This window comes from Podarcis gaigeae, assembly GCF_964106915.1.
Source record: "Podarcis gaigeae genome assembly, chromosome: 5".
Classification (NCBI taxonomy): Eukaryota; Metazoa; Chordata; class Lepidosauria; order Squamata; family Lacertidae; genus Podarcis; species Podarcis gaigeae.
Window position 1 is genome coordinate 99,537,500 of NC_139681.1, and position 25,042 is coordinate 99,562,541.

At 47.7% G+C, this 25,042-nt stretch overlaps 1 protein-coding gene across 2 annotated transcripts in view; it reads right to left on the minus strand.

Annotated features, from left to right (window-relative positions):
- P3H2 (prolyl 3-hydroxylase 2) overlaps window positions 1-25,042 on the minus strand; it is a 127,205-nt gene that overhangs the window by 48,881 nt on the left and 53,282 nt on the right. The window lies entirely within an intron of this gene.

Consider the following 25,042-nt stretch of genomic DNA (forward strand, 5'->3'; position numbering starts at 1 on the left):
GGGAGATGGTATATAATGAAATGAAAAAAAAAAGTTTTAAATAACTTTTGTTAAGAAAGCAGAAGCATTTTTTAAAGGAATTACAGGTACTGACATTCCAAAGGAGCAGAAAAGACTTTTCATGTATGGAACAACAGCCGCCCGGATGTTACTAGCCCAGAGATGGAAAGAAAACAGAGTCCCTACCAGTGAGGAATGGCAAACCAAGCTGTTAAACTACGCCAAAATGGCAAAAATGAATGGAAAACTCAGAAACCAAGAGGACAAAAACTTTATAAAAGAACAGGGAAAATTTATAAGTTATTTAGAAGACCACTGTAAGCAGATGGAAACATTGGCAGAATTTTGATTTCACTTGTAGTGTAAAAATTACCATGGAAATTTATGGAAGAATATACATTTCTAAATGTTCAAAACGGGAACCCATGGAGGGGGTGGGGGGAAGTCCTGAGATTTGGAGGAATCTCTGTATATGGATAATATATATTTGGACTTTGTATTTGTAAAACCAAATGAAAATTATTTCAAAAAGAAAACAGAATTACCCCCAAGCTGGGCCTCTGGACTCACTGCCCAGGGAGGTCATGTTGGGGCTACTAACACACCGGTTTGACTTCACCCCTGGAGGTGCACTCCATTGTCTCATGAGACAGACAGATGCCAACAATTCTGTGTTGTGGTAATTCCCAGACTGGACTACTGCAATGCGCTCTACGTGGTTCTGCCCTTGAAGACGACTCAGAAAGGTCAATTGGTCCAAAATGCAACAGCTGGATCCCTGGTTGGGGTTCCATTGAGATCTCATATAACCCCCTTTTGAAAAACAGCTGCATTGGCTGCCAGTTCATTTCCAGGCACCTTGGTGCCCAAAGCCCTTATCCGCTCAGTCTTCTTTACCTTGGCCTTCTGACACCTGAGGTGGAAGTTTTCAGAGTCCACCTTGTTCTTATGATTGCAAGTCTTTAAAAAACACACACAACTGAAATGGTTTTTTCATATTGTGTTTTATTGTTATAACCCTCCCAGGACCTCACGGCAGAGGGTGGGAAATAAACAAATAAATATCATAATAAGGATGTCCCGATGGGAAGGGGCAATGCCAGAGCGAATGCAGCAAGCGGCGCAGATTCCCTCACAACCTCTGGGCCATGGAGGTGTCCCTGAAAATGTGTTGCTTTTCGGAAACGGGAAGCAACTGCCAGAACTCATAAAACGGGCTGTTTGCTTAACTGGCAGCGAGAGGCGTCTCGCCTTGTACTGTACATGCAGTTCAGCAGAGTTCTGGGAAAACAGGGGATTAAAAAAAACAGGGGTACACATCCCAACGTGGCATTCGAACCCACAACCTGAGATGAAGGGCCATGATTCTGCACCAGATCATCTGCTTTGCATGCAAAAGGTCCTTCTGATTTCAATTCTGAGAACCCTTGTCCCAAACCCTGGAAGGCTGCTGCCAGTCAGAGTGGACAGAACTGAGCTAGATGGGCCGTAAAAAGGTGAAATGTTTTTGGGAGATGATATATAACGAGTTGAAAAAAATGTTGAAATATACATTTACAAAGAAACCAGAAGCATTTCTGAATGTAAGCTTACATGTAGCTGCAGTAACAGCAGCTAGAATATTATTAGCCCAGAAATGGAAGCAAGAAGAATTGCCAAAGATTGAAGAATGGAGGATGAAGTTGATGGACTACACAGAATGAGACAAATTAACAGGAAGGATCTGAGACCGGCAGACCAGAAATTTACCAAAGACTGGAGTAAATTTATGAACTATATGAAAAGTATTTGTGATGATCAGACGACGTTTGTAGGTTTGCAAGAAGTTCTGTGAGGTGTATTGTTGGAAATATTGTAAAAATGGAAAAGGGGGGAATGATAAGATAAGAGAGGTAAAGACAATATAAAATTAAGTAATGCATAAAAAGAGGTTAAGACATTTTATAATTTGTATGTGTATATGTCAGGGGTTCAGAAGGAGAGACACAGGAGGGGGAGCAAATGGAGAGTGAGGAGGAGGAGTACGAGGGGGGCGCAGGCAGTGACAGTGGCCAGAGTTATTCCACAAGCCTCTCTAGCGAATCGGAGGACTCACAGAAGGGAGCGCCGGTGGCCAGAGCGAGGGGGGTTCCAGGGGGGAAGCCCCAGGAGGAAGGGGCCAGCGGGGAGTCCCTGAGCAGCAGTTGGAGATCAGGACCAGCGTCTCCACCAGAGCGCAGTGGGGAGGGGGAGTCCCAGGAGTCGGGACCAGTGTCCTCACCACCAGAGGGAGGAGAGGAGTCAGGTTTGGCAACGCCCACATCAGGAAGCGGGGAAACGGTCAGAAGGAAAGTCACCGGCTGGGCGCGCGCGCCAAGTTCAAATGTACAGGAGCGCGGCACAGCGGGGAGCCCGGGAAGGGAGCCAGGTCCTAAAGCCCACCGGAGGGAGGGACAAGACTCAGGGGGCTCAGCGTCAGAGGAGTCCAGGAAGGAGGAAACCCCAGAGGGCAGAAGGACCCAGCGAAGGAAAGAACAGCGTAAGAGGTGGAGCCGGGCTAGAATCTTAAACTGGTGTGGGTGGAGCAGTGAGTCAGAGGGGACTTAGCCGGTCTAGCGTCAAGACGTGGGTCTGCGCGCCCAGAGCTTTGAAATGGAAACTAAACTTCAATAAAGACTTTTGTACATTATATCCACCGGGCCTTGGTCCTCTGTGAGCTGGGATCTAGAGGCAGACCTGACAGTATATATATATATATATATACACATTTTAATTACAAACCTAAAATTGTAAACAAACTTAATAAACATAGCTTGGAAACCAAAGAAAAAGAAAAAAAAAGAAAATGAGATGGATGGGCCAAGGGGTCCAACTCTGTACTAGGCAGTTTCCTGTGTTCCGCAACCTCTTGAAACTTGGAGAAAGCCGGAGGTTTTTCGGCAGCAGCACTTAAGAAGGAATGTGGCAGACAGATCTGCTAAGAGCACCCTGGTGGTTATCAATTACGCACTTGCTTCCCTTCTTTGCTTGCAATGCGAACTTCGTGTTCTGCGCTGAGCACGTCCAGGCAGGGCTCTGCGAGGCCAGGAAAGAACTCCCCTTGTACCTCTAGGGCGCGTTGAGCACGGCTGCCACACCTTGTACCTCCAGGGCACAAACGTGCCATTGCTCCTTCCCGCTCGAAAACCTCAGCCCCTTTCCTTGACTCGCCTGAGCGCCTGGCATTTTTGGAGACCGCTTCAAACAACGATTTAAGACTTCTCATCCTGGAAAGCGTCCAAGGGGGAAGTACCCAGAAGCAGGGAGGGGGAGATGTGGGGAGGGGGCTTCGGGCCAGAGGTCATTGATTCCGAACAGCATCCTGCAGCACATTTCTGCAAAGGGCCCTGAAGGGTGGGATCTCTCTGCTCAGAATGCATCAATTGCTCCTTGCAGCAGGCTCTGCCTGGTACCCTTAATCTAACATTTACATTTTGCACACACATTCACACTCACACACAAACACACCCTTCACCCAAGTGTGTAAGCCCACCAAGGGAAGACTGCATCCAAAGAAGTGGTCTCTTGCCTACAATAGCTGAAGTCATAACAGCTTTGTCTGCTTTTCAAGAGCCAAACGATCCTTCCCTGGGTTTGCTGCTGCAGCCCAGCCGGGCTCCCCCTCTGGAAATCACATTCTCCCGTTTGTTTTATTACATTTGCTTTCGGTGCGTAATTGCTCGCTGCTCTGGGAGTCCTCTTGGAAGCAGAACGGAAACACAGAGAACATGAAAATGAAATTATCTCATCAGCCAGCTCCAACGTACACACAGCTGACAGCTTCCAAACTCAAGGCTCCATTCGGCTCTTTGGAGAGCCTTGGGGGAAGAAGATGCTCAGCAGGTATGCAGGCACCTTAGAGACCTAGGTGTGGGCCACACCCTGCAAAATTTCGAGTGCTATTTACTGCTTCCACTGGGGCATCTGGCTGATCCCTATGAGAACAGGATGTCGGACTGCAGGGGCCATTGGCCTGATCCTGCAACCCAGTAACATATTTGAGGGCGCCAAGGACCCCAAAAGTTGATGGGCATTGCCAGGTTTGATGAGGCCCTCAGCTCCTTGGAATATATGCTATATGGTCATTTATGGACCTAATAGGCATCTCAAGCCATTTGCACATAACAAAATATGTATTTTATCAAAGTAATTGTTGAACTGAAATACAATCAAGAAGAAATATATTAATAGTGAAATACAATTAAGAAGAAGTATATTAACAGTAAAATAATTATTAAGCTCTAACTTTAAATGATTTTTCATTCATAACAAACTTAATAATGCAAACACATTGGCATTTGGCAACAACAAAAGTTCCTTTAGAAACAGACTCATAATCTAGTTTCTAGAAACTTGCTATAACAAAGACTGATAATCTAGTTTCTAGAAACTTGCTGTAACAAGAAATAATAATAGTTGACATTTTCAAATGGTGTCTGTGCACCATTGTGATTGATTATTTAGGGCAGGGCTTATTGGGACCCCTCAAATATTTTATTCAAGTTGGGCCCCCTGTCCTGCAGAGGACTTCTCGTGTTCTTATGTACATAGGAAAATAACTACCTGGAGAAAGGTTAGCATGAAGTTTGCAGTTTTCCCTTGGGAATGAATTTTCCTTGGAGGAGGCACAGATACTGGTTGACGTAACAGGTCTCACAAACAAGGGCAAGGGGTTGGATTTGCTTTGCGTTTGCTTTGCGTTTGCTTTGCGTTAGACAGCAGGCAGGTTTGAGTCCCTCGACTGTTTGGGCCTCTCCAGGGAGGTCCTTTTGAGCAGTGACATTAATAGCCAGAAACCACAGGCTTTGCCACTTCCACCAATCATCCCATCGGCAGCAATGACGGGCAGGGGTTTAATCAATGTGAGCTCATCATATAGAACATGGGTCAGCAAACTAAGGGTCGCGGGCCGGATCAGGCCCAATTGCCTTCTATATCCGGCCCGCGGACGGCCAGGGAGTCCAGGCAGCCAGCATAGCGCATGTACGCAATGGTCTTTGTGACTCAGCCAGGCTTGGGGGTCAAAAGTGAGGCGGGTGGCTGCTCGAGACAAGCCCCTTTTCCATCCATCACACGCACACAGCAATCTTTTCTTCCGGGTTGGGGGTGGGGAAGAGGGAAAAGGAGCCACAGTTCGGATTTCCACCATTGAGCTGCCGACAACTGACCTCAGACAGGCCTCAGCTGTCTGAACATCATGCCCTCTATCTAACCTTAGCTCTCTTAATGGTCTGCTGTGCCCTGTCTCTGACCTTTGTCTCCTTCATCATACATTGTGCAAGGGGAAAATGACGCGGTGGAAACAGGTACCAAAATAACTTTGTACCACCCCTCGATCTCAGGATAGAAGATGTGTAAAGGTCACAGTCCAAAATGTGTCTGACTGGTTTTGCATATTGTGCTAATAAAAGGAGCCTCTACAGAGTTAGCCGGCAGCTTGTCTTGGAGGATGCTTGCCAGCGCACTTCTGCATAGCTCACCTGCATCCAACCTCCTGTCGTCCTCCGTTATTCCTACAGAAAGGTAAACAGTCGCCGCCGCCTCGTCTTCCCTCACTTGGGGAAAAGAACGTTTTTGCTTGAGTGGCACCAGTCTGATTTAGCTTAGCCAATGGCTTTTCCCTTCACCCACGCATGCGCACACTCCAGGGCTGACAGGAATGGCACACTTACCTCAGCCCCCCCACCCCGCCTTATGAGAGAAAGAAGAAATGTCAATGCGTAAAATGCAAAGGAAGCAGCGTGGGTGTTTGAGGGAACACCCCCCCCAAAAAAAAAACCACATTTGGGCAACATTGGGGTTGGTCCCAATAATAGTTTTTGCCAAAAATGCGGGTCATAATCATGGCAACATATAGTCCGGCGCCCCACAAGGTCTGAGGGACAGGGGACCGACCCACTGCCGAAAAGGTTTGCTGACCCCTGATATAGAACAACAGAACTGCAACAGAATTGGGAGCCCAGGGGTCATCCAGTCCAACCAGCTGCAATGCAGGAATCTTAGCTAAAGAATCCCTGACAGAAGCCCCCCCCCCCCCGCTTAAAAACCTCCAGTGGAGGAGAGTTCCAGAAACTCCCAAGGAAGCCCATTCCACTACTTAACAGCTCTTACCATCAGAAATTCTTCCTGATTTTCCATTGGAATTTCCTTTCCTGTCATTTGACTCCATTGGTTCAGGTCCTCCCCTCTGGAGTAGCAGAAAACAAACCTGTCCACCACCCCCGCTTTACTAGGAATTTTAAGTTTGAGTAACTGTGCTGGAGGTTTTTTACTTGAGAAGTCTGAGGGCAGGCACAGAATGTGACAGTTCCATCTGGAAAATGGAATTAATCTTGGGTTGGGGTAGAATTAATGAAACCCATAAATACCAAGGAAGGAAGGAGACATTTTTCTCCAGCGCTCCCCAAAGAACCTCGAAATGTTGTCGGAATGTGGTTCAGTGCCTGGGCTTTTATATCTTCAGAATTGTTTTAGCAGAAGCTGGATCCTGTCTTAGAGCAGCCACAGCTGCAGCGTGCCAGACATTTCAGAGGCCATCACAATAAGGAGCAGACCTCAAAGATGCTTTGCTGCTTAATTGAATCACCAACCCCGTTATTTTGTTTTGGAAGAAATAAGCAGGGTTTTAGGGCCTTTGAGGGAGGACAAGGAGAGAGAGAGAGAGAGAGAGAGAGAGAGAGAGAGAGAGAGAGAGAGAGCTCTTTTCACTGTGAGCGCAGAAACAACTCTCACCTCCTGCAGTTTCCAGCAACTGAAATTCGGGTACATTGCTGCCTCCAACTGTGGAGGCAGAGGAATAATAATAATAATAATAACAACAACAACAACAACAACAACAACAGCAACAACAACCTAGACAGCATCTTAAAATGCAGAGACATCACCTTGCCAACAAAAGTCTGCATAGTGAAAGCTATGGTTTTCCCAGTAGTGATGTATGGAAGTGAGAGCTGGACCATCAAGAAGGCTGGTCGCCAAAGAATGGATGCTTTTGAATTCTGGTGCTGGAGGAGACTCTTGAGAGTCCCATGGACTGCAAGAAGATCCAACCTCTCCATTCTTAAGGAAATCAGCTCTGAGTGCTCACTGGAAGGACAGATCCTGAAGCTGAGACTCCAATATTTTGGCCACCTCATGAGAAGAGAAGACTCCCTGGAAAAGACCCTGATGTTGGGGAAGATGGAGGGCGCAAGGAGAAGGGGATGACAGAGGACGAGATGGTTGGATAGTGTTCTCGAAGCTACGAACATGAGTCTCACCAAACTGTGGGAGGCAGTGGAAGACAGGAGGGCCTGGTGTGCTCTGGTCCAGGGGGTCACGAAGAGTCGGACACGACTAAACAGCTAAACAACAACAGACAATGCTGAGCAAGTCGGACCAATGGGCCTGAGTCAGTAGAAGACGCCTTCCTTTGTTTCTATGGAGGCTCTCAAAACCGCTGCAAGCTGTGCCTGCGCAGGGATTTTTCAGACCATTGAGAAAAGAGAAATTCCTAACGCATCAGCTCTCCCTGGGACAGAAGGCTGAGGCATTTAGAATCCCAGCATCCAGAGAGGTATTTGGACAGGGAGATAAATTCGGAAGCATCCCTTCCAAGTCACAGGATAACTTGAGGCACAAACCCACTCTCCTGGAAGCCCACCTTGCCACCTGGGGCTGCTAATCCATCGCAGGCAGGGGTCCCGTCCCGCCTACAAGGGATGGCATTGGACCTGGCCATTTGCCAGAGGCATCAGCAAGGATTCTGGCCAGGACACAAACCGCAAAGGCTGCTCCTGGAACCAAAACACTCCTTCTCCTCCCCGCAGCCGTCGCTCGGTAATGATGACCAAATAGACTGCTTTCATTTCCTGAGAGCCTGGATTCAATTATGCCACTCAGCTTGCTGTGATAAATCAGAATCTGTTCGAGTAGGTGGGTGGGATGGAGACGGGAGATTTGGAGAAAACTCCAAGGCAAGGACTTTACTATTTCTGGACGGATGCGCAATCCGTGAGCCCAAAGCAGAATGCCGCTGCCATCTGGACATTGCAAGCCCACTAAAATAAAACAATGAAATCTCAGGCGTCGTAAAACAATCAAGTAACACTATTTGCAATAAAACAAAACTTTGAAACAAACAAAACAAAGGTTCTCCTCCCAGAGAAGAGCCGGCTGATTAAAGGCCAGTTGATCAGTAATGCTATGACCACATGAAACATAAAGCAAATAGAAAAAGGCCTGAGGCGAAAGCTGGACTTAAAGTTTCAGGGGACCTTTCCTTGGCAGAGCTTAAGGTCTGAGTAATGTTATAAGAATTCTAAGGTCTCAAATATAGAATAAATATTCATAAATGCACACATATCTAAATATATAAACAAAGTGTCTGAAATAGTACAGGAGACCAATCCTGAAGCCATTTTGACTCTCCCATTGACCCAATGATTATATCAAGTGGCAGTGAGTTCCAGAGTTCCACTAAACTAAGTGGCAGTGAGTTCCAGAGTTCCACTGAGTTCTTACAAATGCGGAACGGGTATTTTGTGACAACTGTAGTTGTGCCGATGTCACCAATCGAAGCGGTCAAGAGGGCACATTTGGGGTAAGGCAATCTCATTGGTAAACTGGTCCCAAGCTGTCAAGGGCTTTGTATACTAGTAAATGGTAAAAAGGTAAAGGACCTGGGCAGTTAAGTCCAGTCAAAGGAGACTATGGGGTTGTGGTGCTTATCTCGCTTTCAGGCCGAGGGAGCCGGCATTTGTCCACAGACAGCTTTCCGGATCATGTGGCCAGCATGACTAAACCGCTTCTGGTACAACAGGACACCATGATGGAAACCAGAGTGCACAGGAACGGCGTCTACCTTCCCGCCATAGTGGTACCTATTTATCTACTCACACTGGTGTGCTTTTGAACATCTAGGTTGGCAGGAGCTGGGACAGAGCAATGGGAGCTCACCTCGCCATGGGAATTCGAACCGTCGACCTTCCGATCTGCAAGCCCAAGAGACTCAGTGGTTCAGACCACAGCACCACCCACGTCCTTTGTATACTAGTAGTAACACCTTGAGCCTCCAAGGGGAATTTTCCCCACAAAATCTGCAGAGAATTAATTTCATAGGGTGGCCCAGACGTCTAGTAGCAAAGAGGCAGAAGAAATTATCTCTGCCCATTTTCTCCACACCTTGGGGAGTTTTATAAACCTCTCTCATGCTTCTCCCTTTAAATATTTTTTTCCCAAATGAAAAAGTTCTCATTCTTCATCATTTTCCTTGCAGAGAAAATTCTACAGCTAATCTGGCTGTGCTTTCCTCTGCACCTCCAGTTCCATGGGCATTCTTTGTGAGGCAGGGGCGATGGTTTTTGAGGTTTTCAACATTCTTCTGAAAGGCATCAAACTATGACAGCCCTCACCCTACCCCTGCCAAAATTGTGCCATGACATTTTGAGAAATGGCCTGCAACAAACCTCTGGGGGGAAATGTGTCTCCAATTACCCCCATGCTACAAATCTGAAAAAAAATAGGAACAGCCTAGGAAAAAGATGTTATTTTGCAAATCAGGGATCTGTCAGAATCCAGAAGTCTGTAGATGGCATGGTGCAATGGAAACATCTCTCCCCATTTAGTGAATTATTCTACCAAGTAGTGTGGTCTCTTCTCAGAAAGCTCACATCCGGCCATGTGCAATCATGCGTTTTCTGCTAGCCCACACTGCAAAGCCACAGTGCGGAAGGCAAGTGTGGGCATGGGATGTTGCCGGGTGCCCACGCTGCTATAAACTCAGAATGCCAAGGTGCATTCAGATGGGCAACGCAACCGGGGAATATGGCCGAATCCCGGCTGCAAAATTCAGAGTAGGCGAATTCTTGCCCTGGAGAGGGAAACTTTGCCAAAGAAAGCAAAGCTGGTGAGTAGCTGACCCCTTTGGTTTGGTTGAAAAGAATGAATGTGAAGTTTTGTGGGACCGTCCAAAAGGCCCATCAAAGCCCCTGTCCTGTTTCCAAGAGCAGCTATTAGCTATGCTTCTTGCATTGCAGGGGGGCTGGACTAAATGGCCTTAAGGATCCCTTCCCACTCTACAATTAATTGATTCTACATTTCTATGATTCTACAATCCAGACCCCAAAAGCAGATCAATCCACTCCACCTGTTCTTTGTTCCCAGCACCTGATGCTCTGAAGGACACTGTCTCTGAAGATGATGGGATAGGAAGAGCCCTGCCTGGGGAATTAAGGCAAGGTTTTTGTTTCACTGGAAATGGGTTAAACCACAGAGCCTAGGGCTTGCCGATCAACTCTCCTCCTCTGGTTTCCAGCAACTGGGATTCAGAAGCATTGCTGCCTCTGACTCTGAAGGCAGAGCAGAGCCATCCTGGTTTGTAGCAATCTATATCCCTCCTCGGACTTGCCAATCAGAAGGTTGGCGGTTCGAATCCCCGCGACGAGGTGAGCTCCCGTTGCTCAGTCCCTGCCAACCTAGCAGTTTGAAAGCACGTCAAAGTGCAAGTAGATAAATAGGTACCACTCCTGCGGGAAGGTAAACAGTGTTTCTGTGTGCTGCTCTGGTTCGTCAGAAGCAGCTTAGTCATGCTGGCCACATGACCCGGAAGCTGTACGCTGGCTCCCTCGGCCAGTAAAGCGAGATGAGCGCCGCAACCCCAGAGTCGGCCACGACTGGACCTAAAGGTCAGGGGTCCTTTACCTTTATTCAAGGGTTTGGCGGATGGCCCATCTTGGCAAAAAAAAATCTCATAAGCTAAAAGGATCCGCAGTATCTAACCTGTGGACAGCCAATGAATAGCATTGTCCGCAACTGGACCTATTGGCCAGAGGTCCCTTTACCTTTACTACTCTGTTATTATCCTTTCTATATCCCTACTAGTGGCCCAGCAATCTCATACAGAAATAAATGATTAATCCTCCTTCCTGCGTGGAAAGCAAAGCTGCCAGAATCTGCACTCGCCCCACCTGGGATTCTCAGCAGCTGCCATTCAGAGGCATTTACTGCCTCTGACATGGGAGGCAGAACGTAAAAACATCGGGGTCTGCAGCCACGGACAGCACTTTCTTCCACGAATTTGTTCAGTCCCCAATTCAATGGATTGTAACCAGGGGAGAGTTGTAAATGCATCTTGGTCTGATCCTGGAAAGCAAATTATTTTTTGGGCATCGCCTACTAAACCATCTGCTTGATGTTCCTCCAAGGGGCAGCTGTCCTCCCTCCTGCTTCCCACAAAACAGCCCAGAAAGGGGGCCAAAATTAGCTCTGCAAACAGCCGGCTGGAGCCAGTCGGGGAAGACGGAGCTTGGTTAAGGGGCCTCGAAATGCCAGCAGAACCACCAGGTGGAATCTTCTTGTGCCCAGAATTGGAAGGGTGCCCACTATCCTACGAATGCATTTATTCCTTCTCTCCAGCAGAACCAGCCTTTGCCTGCAATGCTGCCTCATGGATTCTCTATTATGTACTAAGCTGAATAGGATTCAGAATGCAGCAGTCTGTTTGGTCCTAGAACAATAGGATGCGGAATGCAGCAGTCTGATTGGTCCTAGAACAATAGGATCCAGAATGCAGCAGTCTGATTGGTCCTAGAACAATAGGATCCAGAATGCAGCAGTCTGATTGGTCCTAGAACAATAGGGTCCAGAATGCAGCAATCTGTTTGGTCCTAGAACAATAGGATTCGGAATGCAGCAGTCTGATTGGTCCTAGAACAATAGGATCCAGAATGCAGCAGTCTGATTGGTCCTAGAACAATAGGATCCAGAATGCAGCAGTCTGATTGGTCCTAGAACAATAGGATCCAGAATGCAGCAGTCTGATTGGTCCTAGAACAATAGGATCCAGAATGCAGCAGTCTGATTGGTCCTAGAACAATAGGATTCAGAATGCAGCAGCCTGATTGGCCCTAGAACAATAGGATCCAGAATGCAGCAGTATGATTGGTCCTAGAATGATGCAGCAGTATGATTGGTCCACAGGAGCCAACCAATCCAGCTCCAGGTGGAAGTGAATCCGCAACCTGATTGGCCTACAGGAGAATCCCAGAATTAACCAATCACATGCGGCCCATTATGTAAATAATGTATATAAAGCAGACATTCTGGGGGATATTGTGGAGGAACATTCATTCCTCGCTACTATGAGCTGAATAAAGAGCATGAAATCCACTCTCGACTCCGAGTATATTTCACGGGCGACAAAGGTGGGATCCCGCTGAGCTGACCGCCACACACAGCACTGCCACCTGCCACACTGCTGCCTTGCACCGTGTATCCAGGCTTCAGCTCCGGGACCCAAGGAACTCAGAATGGCAACCCACAGCAGCTTCTCGCCGTTCAACCCAGCATCCGGAGCCTGGGAAGCATATGCCTCCTGTTTCACTTTCCTCCTAGAAGCCAAAGGGGTCACCAATGAAGAAGACGCCACAAAGAGGGCAATATTCTTCAGCGTCTGCGGAGAGGAGACGTTTGAAATCGCCCGGGCTCTCCTTCTGCCTGAAGACGTCACTACTGTTCCATACAAAACAATAATGGAACGGCTGAAGGGGCACTTTTCGCCGCAGCCCTCAGTGGTGGCTCATCGAAATGCCTTCTACGCAAAGCGGCAAGCCCCTGGGGAAACCATAACCCTGACCATTAGGTCCAGTTGTGACCGACTCTGGGGTTGCGCGTTCATCTCGCCCTATAGGCCGAGGGAGCCGGCGTTTGTCCGCAGACAGCTTCCGGGTCATGTGGCCAGCATGACTAAGCCGCTTCTGGAGAACCAGAGCAGCGCACGGAAACGCCGTTTACCTTCCTGCCGGAGCGGTACCTATTTATCTACTTGCACTTTGACGTGCTTTCGAACTGCTAGGTTGGCAGGAGCAGGGACTGAGCAATGGGAGCTCACCCCATCGCGGGGATTCGAACCGCCAACCTTCTGATCGGCAAGCCCTAGGCTCTGTGGTTTAACCCACAGCACCACCCGAGTCCCTTCTTATGATCATAGGAGTTTATAAAATTAAGCATGGCATTGGGAAAAGCGGATAGTGAAGTTTTCCTCCCTCTCTCCCAACCTGAGAACTTGTGGACGCCCAATGAAGCCGAAGATTCAGGGCAGGAAACATTTCTTCAGGCAGCACAGAGTTGAACGATGGAACTCTCTCCCACTGGAAGCAGTGATTCCTGCCCAGGATTCCTCCTCCATCCATCTGCTTTCCAAGGGCTCCAGCATGGCTCAAATAAATGGTCCTTTGTTGCCTTGCCTGTCCACGCCTGCGGGCTCCTTTGACAGGCAAGCGTTCCTCCTCTGGCAAAGAGCTGTTTGTGGAGATGCGGAAATGCTCCATAAAGGGAGAAGTCGTGTCGGGTCATGTCTGGGGATGTCGTTGCCTCCCTTTGAATGCCGGCCAGCAGCCCTAGTTTCCGACATCTGCACTTCCTGCCTGACAAGGGCTTGACTTTGTTCGGGGTCCCAAGGGGGCCAGGAGGGCTGGCTTTTTCCCTGGCCCTAAACAGAGCTTCCTATAGAGAGAAAAAGCTGTCATGGAAACTGAAATATACTGTATTTTTCGCTCTATAAGATGCACCAGACCACAAGACGCACCTAGTTTTGGGAGGAGGAAAACAAGAAAAAAAATATTCTGAATCTCAGAAGCCAGAACAGCAAGAAGGATCACTGCGCAGTGAAAGCAGCAATCCCTCTTGCTGTTCTGGCTTCTGGGATAGCTGCGCAGCCTGCATTCGCTCCATAAGACGCACACACATTTCCCCTTACTTTTTAGGAGGGAAAAAGTGAGTCTTATAGAACAAAAAATACGGTACTCAGAGTGTGAATTTCATGCTCTTTATTCAGCTCATAGTGGTGAGGAGGAATGGAAGTTCCCCCGAAATGTCTGCTTTATATACATTATTTACACAATGGGCCCCACATGATTGGCTAATTCCGGGATTCTCCTGTAGGCCAATCAGGTTGCTGATTCACCTCCACCTGGAGTTGGATTGGGTGGCTCTTGCAGACCAATCAGACTGCTGCATTCTGAATCCTATTGTTCTGGGACCAATCAGACTGCTGCATTCTGAATCCTATTGTTCTAGGACCAATCAGACTGCTGCATTCTGAATCCTATTGTTCTAGGACCAATCAGATGGCTGCATTCTGGATCCTATTGTTCTAGGACCAATCAGATGGCTGCATTCTGGATTCTATTGTTCTAGGACCAATCAGACTGCTGCATTTTGGATCCTATTGAACTCAGTACATAACAGAAACGAGAAAGATTGGGATGGAAGAACTTTCTGACAGTGAGAACTGTTCAGAAGGTGGCGGATTCTCCTTCGTTGGAGGCTTCAAAGCAGAGGTTGTGTCTGTCAAGGATTTTTCAGAGATTCCTGCAAGGCTGGGTGCTGGACTAGAAGACCTTTGGGATCCCTTCCAACTATAATTCCATGAGAGCCACTAGATTCCTCCATGAGGGAATGGCCTTCTTGCTCTTGGGCAAGAGTTGCTTCTCTCAACAAGGTACCGTTTTCATGCCTTTGGCCCTTTCTGGGCTTATTCAGGGCTGTTTTTGTCATTTTAAAAGTCACTTCTGGTGAACTTTCCCCTAATATATGCATTTCTGCATATACATTTTGGCTGGAGAATGGCACCTGCAGAAGTGCAGATTTTGAAAGACAGATATATTTCGGTTTGTGCATTGTTTTAGGAAATGAGTTCGGGGTACATTCCCATGAAGATAGTATTATTATTATTATTATTATTATTATTATTATTAACCACCACTCTTCATCCATAGATCTCAGGCAGTTCACAACATAAAAGTACAAGATAAAAGACACAAAATACATAATAAAAACAAGAACAAACCAAAAGAATAACCCCCTCCCCAACCCCCTACCACAAACACATTTTAAAGGGTATAGGATGTTAATCGTCCCAAGACCTGGCTGAATAGGAATGTTTTTTTCAGGCATCTAAAGGTGCATAATGTAAAATGAACCAGATTTCTCCTCTCCTCACCGGCAGCAAAGTGGCCTTTGCTCAAGACTATTTATTTTCTCCGCTAAAAACGACAACGTCCCCTGCTGAACTTTCCGAAAAGAGCACCAAGCGCCCAGAAACGACTCCTTTGCAGTCTGTTAAAGAGCCCCTTAAATCCAGATACAAAGTCAAAAAACATGTTATGCTCATTCTTGGGCGTAATGCAAAACACATATTCAGAGCGCCTTCCAGGAAGAAAAGCCATTTATCTTTCTCAGGATGCCTCTGCCCAACAGTTCACTGTAAACAAGTGCAAAGTGATGCAGAAATCAAATAAATCTAAATTTCACATGTACACTCACGGGGTCCGAAATGGCAGCGACTGCCCAGAAATGAGACCTGGGGGGTCATAAGGGGTTAGCTCAATGAAGACTTTGATCCAGTCTGCAGCAGTGGGGAGGAAAGGCAAACTCCATGGTAAGAATCATTAGGAAAGGAATTGAAAGTAACCCTGCTGATATCATTATGCCTTTACACAGACCTATTGTATGAATGGCTCCATGATCACTGCAGATGGGGACAGCAGCCACGAAATTAAAAGATTCCTGCTTCTTGGGAGAAAAGCAATGACAAACCTAGACAGCATCTTAAAAAGCAGAGACATCACCTTGCCAACAAAGGTCCATATAGTTAAAGCCAAGGTTTTCCCGGTAGTGATGTATGGAAGTGAGAGCTGGACCACAAGGAAGGCTGATCGCCGAAGAATGGATGCTTTTGAATTCTGGTGCTGGAGGAAACTCTTGAGAGTCCCATGGACTGCAAGAAGATCAAACCTCTCCATTCTGAAGGAAATCAGCCCTGAGTGCTCACTGGAAGGACAGATCCTGAAGCTGAGGCTCCAAGACTTTGGCCACCTCATGAGAAAAGACCCTGATGTTGGGAAAGATGGAGGGCACAAGGAGAAGGGGACGACAGAGGACGAGATGGTGGGACAGTGGGGACTAAACAACAACAACATTGTGTGAGCGCATTTGCAATCCTGTGTACAGTTCTGGTCGCCTTGCCTCAAAATGTGGGATGTGATACATAAGTAGCAGTCAAGTACAACATTCCTTGTTTTCCTAGAGTGGACATGCGGGGGAATGTTTGGTCCAGCCAGTCGTAAAATTCCTGTTTCCTCCTGGCTGGGACATACTTCCTTTGCATGTGACTAGAGGTGGGCGTGACCTTACCTGCCCAGGTAACAAAAGGACAAAACAGGCTGCCACACTCTCTCTCTTTGGTTTCCTCCGTCATTGGAGCAGCTTTTTAGCTAGAAATGCTCTGTTAGCTTTCAGCCAACAGAGGACACTGGGATTATTCCCCCATATGGGATAGATCAGGGGTCAGAAAACTTTTTCAGCAGGGGGCCGGTCCACTGTCCCTCAGACCTTGTGGGGGGCTGGACTATATTTTGAAAAAAGAAAATGAACAAATTCCTATGCTCCACAAATAACCCAGAGATGCATTTTTAAATAAAAGCACACATTCTGCTCATGCAAAAACACCAGGCAGCCCCCCCAAAAAACCCCAGAAATGCATTTTAAATAAAAGGATACATTCTACACATGTAAAAACACGCTGATTCCCGGACCGTCTGCAGGCCAGATTTAGAAGGTGATTGGGCTGGATCCAGCCCCCGGGCCTTAGCTTGCCTACCCATAGGATAGATCCACATGTATATACTTTGTAACTAAGCCTGCCTTCAGGGATCCAACTGTGAACTGATGAAGTGAGTAAACTTTTTTAATATACTTTACACAAGATTGTGGCGTGTTTGTTCTTTTAAGAGGGATATAAGGGAACTTACCAGGAACCTAATAGTGAGAGGCTCACACAAGCCTGCAACCAGCTACCCAGAGTGCAATTAAAAGGGGAATGTAAAACTCTGCTAAGTTATAGAACTTGCTAGCGCAAGTTAGGAAGGATATTATTAAATAATATATCCTCTCCTGCCTCCCGGAACATTCCCACAAAAAGGACATTGTTGGGTTGGAAAGGTTCAGAAAAAGGCAAAAAAGTGATGGAGGGCATAGAGCGACTTCCTTGGAAAGAAAGGCGGCAACATTTGCGTCTTTTCAGTTGAGAGAAAAGAAAGGGAAGCGGTGACAGGATAGACATTTATAAAATTATGGTTGGCGTTGAGAAAGTGGACAGAGGAAAGTGTTTCTTCTTATCACTAGAACTGGGGAACATCTAATGAAGCTGAATGCTGGAAGATTTACGACCAAAGAACATGATCCCAACCTCTCAGTGGATGTGGATTCATTGCCCAACTGAATTGCTTTGGTTTGCATCCAAGATTTGGCTCTTTCGCCAACTAGTCTTGACTGCGCCTGATGCCCAGGCCCTCAAATGTGTGTCTCATGTCCCGAAGCCAGGAATGACGACACCAGGAAACCTTCCTTGGCTTATCCCAGCTGTTCTGGTAGCTCAGGACAAAGAAGGGGCTAGCCAGCTTGGCTCGAGAGGGGCTAATGAGAGAAAGCTGGTCCTATAAATGTCCATGACCTCATCCCACCAGAAGAAAAAGCAGGAGGGAACGCAGAGCTGGTGATTCTCAGCAGAGGGGGAAACAAATACTGTCACAGCAACGTTGGCCCAAGGCAAATCTAAAAGAAATGTAGTATAAACACCAACAACTGGGAAACACTGGCCTGCCAGCGCTCCAGTTAGAGAATAGTCATGGGCAGTGCTGGATTTACGTATAAGCTAAATGAGCTACAGCTTAGGGCCCCACTCTCTGCCCCCCCCCAATTTTTTTTACTATTAATATACTTCTTCTTGATTGTATTTCAGTTCAAGAATTACTTTGATAAAATACATCTTTTGTTATGTGCAAATGGCTTTAGATACCTATGAGGTCCATAAATGACCATAGAGCATATATTCAACACAAAAAACAGTGACAATTTGTTGTTGACAAAGGACAGCTGGACCTATCAAGGGCCCCATTACCTTCAGTAGCTTAAGGCCTCATCAAACCTAAATCCAGCCCTGGTCATGGATTTTGAAGACGCTCGAACTCAGGACGAAAGAGAGAAACGTGCTAAGAGGAAGGCACACTTGGCAAACGCTAACCATGATCAACTCCCGCCTGGAAACCTATGTCTCCACTGTGGAAGGACGTGTGGAGAATTGGCCTTCACAGTCACTTATGGACTCACTGTTCAGATTGTGTTCATGGAAGACCATCTTACTTGGCTATGAGAGATCGGAGGAGGAGAAGGAGGAGGCGACTTCTGGTGCTGTGCCCATCCCTATGCTTAACTTGGAAATTATCTGAAAGCTGTGAATTTGCAGTGCCGGACCTCAAGCTCACAAGCAGGGGAGTGGACTACCAAGGCCTATGAGCCAAGATGGCTCTGCTCTGCCTCCAAAGTTGGAGGCAGCAGTGTCTCTGAATCCCAATTGCTGGAAACCACTGGAGGGGAGAGTTACTCTTGCGCTCAGGTCTTGCTTGTGGGTTTCCCTTTGGGTATCTGGGTGGCCACTGAGAGAACAGGATGCTGGGCTAGAGAGAACATTGGTCTGATCCAGTAGGCCCTTCTGATGTTCTTAACATAGCCATCGTGGCTATTAGCTCTTGCCAGTCATATCCCGCAGGAATTTGCCCAATCCTCTCTTAAAACCATACAAGTTGGGGGCCTTGAGGGGAAGGCAAGCAGCCTTGCTCTCCCAGGCAGACATCTCCCTTATCTCCCTTGGTGCACTTGAGCCTAGAAGGTCCCAGGAGTTCTCATTCCACTTTGGCCAGGGCCTCCCTGGGTGGTCTAAGGCAGACTGGCGTCTGTCACCCTCCCCCTTTTCTGCAACATGTGGGGTGGAAATTTCCAAATATTAAGTTTTCCCACAATTTTTTCTTTCCATTTCTAAAGAAAAAATTTGAAATGTTTCATAACCTTGGTTAGCAACAGGATGAGGACTATGGGTTTTGAACGGGATGCCTCTGTGTGGGGAAATTAATTTGGGGGCAAATTAACTCCAGATTCCTTTGGGATGACCTGCGTCTGAAAGAGACGGACTGAAGAATGTATTTGGAGCAATTTGGACATGGAACAAATTGCCTTGCCTGAGAAGCTGAAATCCAGGCAATTTCTAAATTTGCAATATAAATGAGCACATGCCGTTTCCATGCAAATGTCTGTCCTCATTTTGGCTGTTGCATCTCCTCATCTCCTGTTTCAAGGAGATGCCTTAGGGTCACCCTGAGATGCACTATGAAAGGTGGAACACAATTGTTCCAATCCATGCACAGACCAATAGCCTGAATGCTACTGGCTAGTGTCTTCATCAGTGTGGCAGTTTGCTCCACAAAAGACCTATCAATTTCTACACTGGATTGGGCCCAGGTACCATTTGCACACGACTGGCCCCAAGTTTTTGAAGACCAAAGTTGGAATCTTCAACCAAAACACGCTCAATCAAACTTGACGCAACACCCTGATGAATTGCAGAAGAGGCAACAGTGAGATCATCTCTCTAACCTGCTATTCATTATCTGACTTGGAGAGCATCCTGGCTTCCCTATCAGTTTATTACGGTCCAAATATTGACACCATTGGGGTCAAGAGTCGATTCCTCCTAGAAGTCCAGCATCACATTTCCAGGATTGTTCTGTGAAACAGACAAGCAACCAGCTGCTCAAAAGCAAACTGCAAGCGCCTCCTGTGGTCTCTGGTCCCTGCTTGGCAACTCTGATGCTTCACCTGCTGTTTTGGTGATGCCTTACAGACATCTTTATGGCTCTCCAGGGAGAGCAGTTTCCACGGCAGAGGGCCAAGGCCATACATGACATCCACAGGGTCTTGGCAAAAGGGGAAATCCACAAATCCTAGCGAAACGTTGTGGGAGGATGAAGAGAAGAAGAGAATATTGCAACGAGGCTGCTGTGCCTTGAGCAACGCTGACCTTTTCCAAGACTTTGAAATTTGAGCCCTTCCCTGGGACAATGGGATGCCTGTAACGCAAAAGGCAGGCATGCTTTATGCTACCCCCCCCCCCCGGGAGTTCCCCCCACACTCAGCCAACTCATTGGCACCTGTCATGACAGCCGATCCCTGCAGCCAGAAGGAAGTGCTATCGTGTCTCCTTTTCAGAGCCCCTGTTGCTCTGTGTCTGTAGAATTTTTCAAAACACAGCTCCCAGCGACGCTCAGCATTTATAGCAGGGCTTTGCCTCGGCTCCGACTGAATCCTGAATTCTAAAGCAAACTGAGACAATTTGGGTTGGTTGGGGATTTGGCTAGAGCAGGTGGGGGCAGTCCTGGATTGCCCCAAGTCAGATCAGATCCACCGGAACAATCCAGGACTTTTAAAAGAGGGGAGCAGTCTGGTGGTTAGGAGAAGCGAAGGAAGAGATTCAGCCCATCATCCTGTATGGGTTTATTTATTCCCTACCCTTCTGACCTCAAATTGGTCAAGGGCTGAGGTCCTGGTTGAGTCTGAGTCAACCCAGATCAGAGTGGGGCCACTCCAAAGTGCCATATCAGGCCCTCAATTGGATGGGGGGCAGGAACTGCCCTTTTTTAGACAGTAGTTTGAATACTCTATAGTCAACTGTGCCCCCCCCCCCCGTAGTTCTCATAGGGCTCCTGTAAAAGGCTGGGATGGTCTCTGTCTTCATCTCCAGAGGCGGCAGGGGGCAGTAGCAGGATTCCTGCTGGGTGGGAGGTGGACACTAGACCACTTTCCATGATCCTTTTCTGCTGCACCTGGAGAACAACAGCCTGTCGAAGGAGCCAGCAGGTTTGGCCCTCTAGCCCTGCCTATAGTTAGCAAGAACTTTGCCATAGCAATCGCTGTTTTCCAGAGGAAGCCTATATATTTTGTGGCCATGTGATTCCCAGACTATCTTCTCTACCGGTTTGCATTTCACCCACTCCCTAATAATGACCTTGGCTCCACTCAGCTGGTTCCCCTTTGTACACATTACGTGATCTTGGACTGTATTCAGGGCTCCTGACCTCAGTTGTCTTCCATTTCCTGCCCTGTCTCCTTCCACTTTGCAATTGCATTGGAGCAATGAGCCTACAAAGACTCTCTGGGGATTCTGCAAAACACACACACACAAAATGCCTCAATCTTCAGGCATAGTGAAAGAGGAGAGTGCAAAAAAATATGGCCTGAAGCTCAGCATCAAAAAAAACTAAGAGCATGGTCACTGGTCCCATCACCTCCTGGCAAATAGAAGGGGAAGAAATGGAGGCAGGGAGGGATTTTACCTTCTTGGGCTCCATGCTCACTGCAGATGGTGACAGCAGCCACGAAATTAAGAGACGCCTGCTTCCTGGGAGAAGGGCAATGACAAACCTAGACAGCATCTTAAAAAGCAGAGACATCACCTTGCCAACAAAGGTCCGTATAGTAAAAGCTATGGTTTTCCCAGTAGTGATGTATAGAAGTGAGAGCTGGACCATAATTATTTGGCTGATAGCCAAATAATTGATTCTTTTGAATTCTGGTGCTGGAGGAGACTCTTGAGATTCCCATGGACTGCAAGAAGATCAAACCTATCCATTCTTAAGGAAATCAGCCCTGAGTGCTCACTGGAAGGACAGATCCTGAAACTGAGGCTCCAAGACTTTTCCACCTCATGAGAAGAGAAGACTCCCTGGAAAAGACCCTGGTGCTGGGAAAGATGGAGGGCACAAGGAGAAGGAGACGACAGAGGTCAAGATGGTTGGACAGTGTTCTCAAAGCTAGCAGCATGATTTTGACCAAACTGCGGGAGGCAGTGGAAGACAGGAGGGCCTGGTGTGCTCTGGTCCAGGGGGTCACGAAGAGGCAGACACGACTAAACGACTAAACAACAACAAAGATAAACTTTGTAAGAGTTGAAATCCTATATTAAAGACCACCAAACCCTGGAGTTCTTGTATGAAAGTTTGACTCTTCCTCGTGTCGATGGTGAGCTTGGCAAGAGCTGAGAAGGCCTGGCCAAAGCCTTTGAGTGAATTGCCTGTGCCTCTACCACCCTTGCATTCCCTTTGATGCACCAGAGTCCTCAACATACTCTCCAAATAAATATCTGAAGATGGAGGAAGCTTGCTTTCTGCTGCTCTGGAGGGAAGGATCCAAATCAAAGGATTCAAACGACAAGTAAGTCAATTCCAACTCAATATAGAGCCATTCAAGAGTGCAAAAGACTCTCTGGGACTCTCCTCCATTGGAGATTTTAAAGGAGAGGTTGGATGGCCGTCTGTCAGAGATTCTTCAGCTGAGATTGCTGCTTTGCAGGGGGTTGGACTAGATCAGTGTTTCCCAACCTTGGGCCTCCAGCTGTTTTTGAACTACAATTCCCACCATCCCTGATCACTGGTCTTGCTAGCTAGGGATGATGGGAGTTGTAGGCCAAAAACATCTGGAGGCCCAAGGTTGGCAAACACTAAACTAGATGATCCTTGGGGTCCCTTCCAACTCTACAGTTCTATGACCTTGGAAGGTGGTGGACTCTCTTCACTGGAGGTTCTTAAACAGAGTTTGGGTGGCCACCTGTTGGGGACGCTTTAGTTGAGATTCCTGCATTGCAGGGGGTTGGAATAGATTACCCTTGGAGGTCCTTTCTGTGATGGCCTGTGACTCGGGCTCAGATTTGGAACTAGAGGAGTCTCAGTCTGCACCGGATCCTTTGCCTCAGGCATCATCTGAATCAAGTCTGGGGCCTGATCTTGAAGAGTCCCAGTCTGCACAGGTTCCCCTGCAACAAGCACCAGTAGGGCCGAGTCAGGGGCCTGAGCCTGCCCTGGCTCCAGATGCAGGGATGACCTCGTTGCCTTCAGCTGGGCCATGACTTACAGCTGCTCCATTACCAGTTGGGTCAGGGGAGGCTGAGGCGGCCTCTGGATCTAGTAACCCACAATGTCTCCCGAGCTGCAGAGACTGAGAGCTGAGAGAAGGAGAGACCTGAGAACTCGCAGGAAGAGTGCTCACCTTCGGGCGAAACAGGGAGGTGAGTCGTCGGGGAATCAGGACCGGCTGTTACCCCGAGAAAGATAAAAGGCTGTCGGACCCCGCCCCAGGTTGCGGGAGCAACATTGCTGTATGCCAGACCCTGCCTGAGATCCTGTGCCTGACTTTGCCTGGTTTCCCGCCTCGTGTCCTGCCTTGACCCTGCCGGACTGACTCCTAGTGGAACCTTTGGATTCTGGACTGATCCTGGACCACGTTTCACAGGTTACCCCCGGGCCCAGCACACTTTCCACCTCTACCATTCTATAGGTTTATGCACCTTCCCCCCAGGCTGCATCCACAAAGGGCAGCGATACCTCATCCTGCACCTTCGCAGATGTTGGGCTTCTCCTTGCTTGAGAGCAGAAGTTCCCAACAGCTCAAGTCAGAGGAGGAGGCCCAGTTTCTCCACCCTCCACCACGCTCCCCCCATTTCTAATTTAAGCCTTCCTGTCCCTTCCTTGATCCAGCACTACTACTTTGGCAGAGACTGGGAATGAGTCATGCGGCTTAGGCTTGTGAACTCAACCTCCCCCCCCCCCTCGCCGCCCCCACTCTGCACTCCCTGTTCCCAGGAGCCTGGGCGAACCAGAGTCCTTTTTCAGAGGCACAAAGAGCTCTTAACAAGGCAGCCCCTTTGTCCGCCAGGCCTGGCTCTATCAGCTGTTTGCCAGGGCCAATTAAAAGGAGTCAGCCTGATGGACACAGATAATTTGCAGACTAATTAGATGCAAACTGCACAGGGGCACAGGAGCTGACTGGCTTTGAGCAGGATCCAGAGATCTCTGGACCTTTCCCTTTCTGCGCCCCAGAGAGGCAGCTTTGCACGTCCGTTTCTGCACCATGGGAGGTGTGGGAGAGAGAGGGGGTTTGGAAAAAGATTCTGTCTCCTGACTTGCTACCCATCAGAGTAAGGGGGACTGGGCTGAATAGGGCCCATGGCCTGACTCAGAATAAACTGTCTCCATTCAGAGGAGAGGACTATCAATGTCTACTAGTATTGCCAAAGAAAATGCCCATTGCGTACCCTCCTTCCCCCTTCTCTATACAGTGGTACCTCAGGTTACATACGCTTCAGGTTACACATGCTTCAGGTTAAAGACTCCACTAACCCAGAAATAGTGCTTCAGGTTAAGAACTTTGCTTCAGGATGAGAACAGAAATCATGCTCCGGCGGCGCGGCAGCAACGGGAGGCCCCATTAGCTAAGGTGGTGCTTCAGGTTAAGAACAGTTTCAGGTTAAGAACAGACCTCCGGAACGAATTAAGTACTTAACCCGAGGTACCATTGTATATTTGCTGTGTGCTCTGCCACATGTATCCAGGATGCGCATGAAACAAGTGTCTCCTTATGTCGTCTCAAAGCACCCCCATGCTGTGACCTTTCTTCAACATTTAAGACAGCTACTTTCACTCTGTTAAAACAAGGAAAACCTGGCTTTCTCTGTGGAACTATGTATAAGGTTGCTTGTAAAAGTATGATTCTTGAGCCTGTAGTGTGTGTGCATGCTATCTTGCATTGTGGGTGTTATGGAAATTACGGGGGGGGGGGGGGCTACATCTTGAAAGTTGTTAAATGTTACAGATGCTATGCATAAATGTATCCTTTCGACTTGACAGCTCAGGGAAGTTACCTAGCTTTAAAAATCATATAAAATCAACTCCTTTGCCAGTTTCCTTCATTCCAACGCCAATTTGCTTCATTGGCCAAGGACTTGGAAACCACTCGGTCCCCGCCATAATCCCTCAAGCGGGAGGTCACGTATACTCACAGGAAGGTACTTGAAATATACTCAGAGTCGCAAAGTGGTTTCATGCTCTTTATTCAGCTCATAGTGGTGAGGAGGAATGAATGAAAGTCCCTTCAAAGTATCTGCTTTATGTACATTATTTACACAATGGGCTGAACATGATTGGCTAATTCCGGAATTGTACTGTAAGCCAATCAGGTTGTGGATTCACTTCTATCTGGAGCATGATTGGGTAGTTCCTGCCAACCAACCACACTGCTGCATTGTTCTAGGACCAATCAGACTGCTGCATTCTGAATCCTATTGTTCTAGGACCAATCAGACTGCTGCATTCTGGATCCTATT